Genomic DNA, 3,950 nt, shown 5'->3' with positions numbered 1-3,950 from the left:
GAATTTGTTTCTTAATAACCAAAATATGTGCTGACCAAAATGATAATTATATGACATATCAAATAATTATAAAACATAACTAATAAAGACTGTATAGTTTATTAAAGTTATCTTACATTAAAAAACTAGTTTTAAAGATCACTCTTATCCATATTTGACAATCATTAATAGCATTTTTTTATCCTTTCATTTTGTTGATGCTATTTATAATTTTATGTCTCAGTGGATGTTTTTCTTGAATGTTCTTTCTGTTGAAATTGAGCCCTTTTTCTGCCAATTAATTGAACCTAATATATATGAAATATGTACAGTGTTTGTCAGGCATTATTTATTTATTTTTGCTTGTTCACTTTATATCCTGCTCACTGCCTCCTCCTGGTCATCCCCTCCCACAATCCTTCCACCATTTTTCCTCCTCTTCTCTGAGAGGATGGGTATCCCCGTGTATCCTCCCAACCCTGGCACTTCAAGAGTCTCTCCCACTGAGGCCAGACAAGGCAGCCCAACTAGTAGAACATATCCACATGCAGGCAAAATTGTTTGGGCAACCCCTGCTCCAGTTGATTAAGGACCCCACGAGAGCCCAAGCACGCACGCTGCTATATCAGCAGTAGAGCCTAGGTCCATGGTGATTCATAACAATGGCCTTCAAGTACAGTTATGAAGTAGCAGGTAATGTAATTTCATGGGTGGAATGCTTTCATGAAACATGATTACATTAAAGTCTGGCATTAGGAAAGTTAAAGGAAGCCTGCAGTCTGAACTAAGCATGCAGAATCTTATTCGTGTTCTTCCCTACTCCAGCTTCCTCAGAATGGGTGTATATATGAATACCTGAATAGGATGGTAACATGGTTTACTTACATGAGAGATAGAAAAATAAGTCAGTTTGTGTTTTAAAAATCTTTTTTATTTTATGTGTATTTGCCTGCATGCACATTACTGTCTGGTACCTATGAAGGCCAGAACAGGGCTTGGGAAAGGCCAGAAGAGGGCTTTGGGAGGTTAGAAGAGGACATTGAGTGTCTTGACTCAAGTTACAAGGTGCCCTTTGAGCTGCCACATATGAGTGCTGGGAATTGAGATCTTGATGCTTCTTTAAGAAGAACTAGTGAGTCTTCTATCTAGCCAAATTTATATTTCATCAGCCACATATTTTATATAAAGATTCAGAAGATTAGCTATTTTTTTAAATTTACATATGTGAAAATACTTACACAAACTCAGATATACATTGTACTTGAAATATAATATTCGTGAAGAATTTAAGTTAAACCCCAATGTTTTCTCTAGTGTTCCTCTCAGGAGGACAGTTATAGAATGTAACACCCATACAAAGGTTATCGAGCCATACAGTGCCTAGAATGTGTTTCCTTTAAGTTAAACACTCATGGTTATTACATTTCCATCATGACGATGTCAAAAACATCATTGGTGCTTTTTCAGTGTTTAAAAAGGGTTACATGTTGTTTACTTGATAATGGCCAAAATGTTAACATGTTTTGAATTCCTAACATTGGTGTGTAAGAAGTAAGACTGACAGTGAGGGATTAGCTGAGGAACCGATATCTTCAGAAGAGTGATTATTAGAACACAGTGAGCATCAACTGAAACTACACAGTTGATGGGTCAGAGCTGTGCCCTGTCGTGTGAGCACTTGCTGATTTGAAGTTATCTTTGCTAAGTTTAAATTGTCTTTTGTTTACAACACATTAAGTATACAATGTAATCAATTACTGACTACTAGCATATTTGAAGCTAGATCAAAGTTAGGGTTGTTTTGACTTTGATTTTAAAAGTTTTCAAGAATCAGATGGTTTGGGAAATAGGGCAAGTTGCAGTGCAGTAGTTTAATGTGCTACAAATGAGAAAGATTAAAAAAATAAAAAGCAAGTTATAAAAGGGGGGGTTGAAAGTAAGCGGGATAAATCAGCCAGTAAATCTTTCAACTGTTTTTCATCATTGCTGTCCCACTTTTAGTGCTTTCTCATGCCAGATGCAGTTCCCGGGACTTGACATCGCTGTGCTGTGTTAGTGCTGAAAGATTGTAAAAACCATGGGCATAGAGGAATAGAGGATGGTGATTAAGTCAAAGCCTTTGCAATCTACAAGGGAGGGGCTTTATAGTCTATTCAGTAAAAGTGGGTAAGAGAGTTGTGCTTTTTGGATCTGCTGTAGAAAAAAATAAGCAAACATTGCTAAAGATTTTGGACATTTGTTCTACTCTGAGGTGATACTAAGTGGGAAGACAGTGGACAGTGATAAGTATTAAATAAGAAATGTAGTGCACTGTGGTACACATTTAATCCTAGCACTTGGAAGGCAGAGGCAGGCAGATCTCTGAGCTTGAGGCCAGCGTGATCTACAGAGTGAGTTCCAGGACAGCTAGGGCTACAGAGAGAAAATCTGTCTCAAAAATTCCCAAAACAAATAACAATGACAAAAACCATAAAGAAATGCTCATAAAGCACCCAGCACAGCTCACATCACACACTACAAAGAGCTACTCTTTTTGTTTGGTTTGTTTTTATTTTCTTAAGATGATCTTTTTCAACCTGTAGTGTATACTGGCCACAAATCCTTGATGTAGCTCTTGCTGCCCTTGAACTTGAGCACAGTCCTCTTGCCTCTGCATCCTGAATTCTTTGGTTTTAGACAGGCACTACTATGCTTGGTCATCTATTCTTAGTGCTAGTTCTTCCTAAATTAGTGGCTAAATTAGTTGAAAATATGGCCAAACACACAAGCACTGCCATTTATACATAGAACAGAAAAGTGAGAGATAATTGTATCTTTTGTGTTTATGATAGCCTCATCCTAGCTAAAAGACTATTTTAATATACTTAGAATAACATCAATTTTCTGACAGTCATGAAATTTATGGTAAGTTTATGACACTTTATTCACATATATGTTACTTTTTACTTTTTTATTTCTTATGATTAGTTGTCATTACTCGTTTGTGTTTTTCAATTTTTGAAAGCTCTCTTTTTTGTCTTTTAGTCTTTTATTGATATTTTTATTAAGCTTATAAAATAATCTTTCATTATATTTTCCTACATCTATATCATTGTATTGTAATTGGACTGTGTTCATATTTACCTTCTATTAACCTAGCTTATCTCCTCACCCACTTCTTGCTACCCTCCTTCCTCTTCCCAAATAGTACCTACTTGGATTTTATGATATATTAAATCTAGATCTCATAATGAGACAGAGCATGTGGACATTTATTTTCTTCCCCCAGTTACTCTCCTATCTTGTTCTACTTCTCTTCCTTGAACAATCCTCTCCCTTTACAATCGTGTGTGTGTGTGTTTGTGTGTGTGTGTGTGTGTGTGTGTGTGTGTGTGTGTGTGTGTGAATAAATGAGAAATTTTGTCTGGTTTCTGGTTTATTTCTGGGTATGTCCATATATGTAAGTATGTGTATGTGAGTGTCTAAAGAGGTCAGAAGAATGCATAGGCTCTCGGGGCTGAAGTTACAGGAAGTTCTGACTTCTCCAATTTGAGTGCTAAGGCATGGAATGCCAGTCATTTAGAAAAGTAGCAAATGCTTTTAACCCCTGAGCAATCTTTCAGGTCCAAGGACTTGTTTCATGTAAAGATTATCATGTCTAGTTCCATCTATTTTCTTATAAATGATGTGGTTTCATGTGTATATATGCTACAATTTCTTCATTTTAAAAAGATTTATTTTAACTGTGTGTGCTGACATGTGCAAACGTGTGCGTATGTGACTGGCCGGCTGTATCTCTGTTTGTCCTGCACTCTGAGTTGCTGGTTTGGTGAGCCACCAAATTGATTCTGAAAAAAGAACTTGATCCTCTGTAAGAGTTGTATATGCGTTTCAACCATTCGGCCATCTCTCCATTCCCCAAACCCCCTTTAGATTCAATTTTTTAGATTCAATTTTTTATTAACATATTCATTGGTAATGCCCTAGGTTTC

The sequence above is a fragment of the Rattus rattus genome, chromosome X (genome assembly GCF_011064425.1).
Source record: "Rattus rattus isolate New Zealand chromosome X, Rrattus_CSIRO_v1, whole genome shotgun sequence".
Lineage (NCBI taxonomy): Eukaryota > Metazoa > Chordata > Mammalia > Rodentia > Muridae > Rattus > Rattus rattus.
This window is presented reverse-complemented; position numbering follows the sequence as displayed.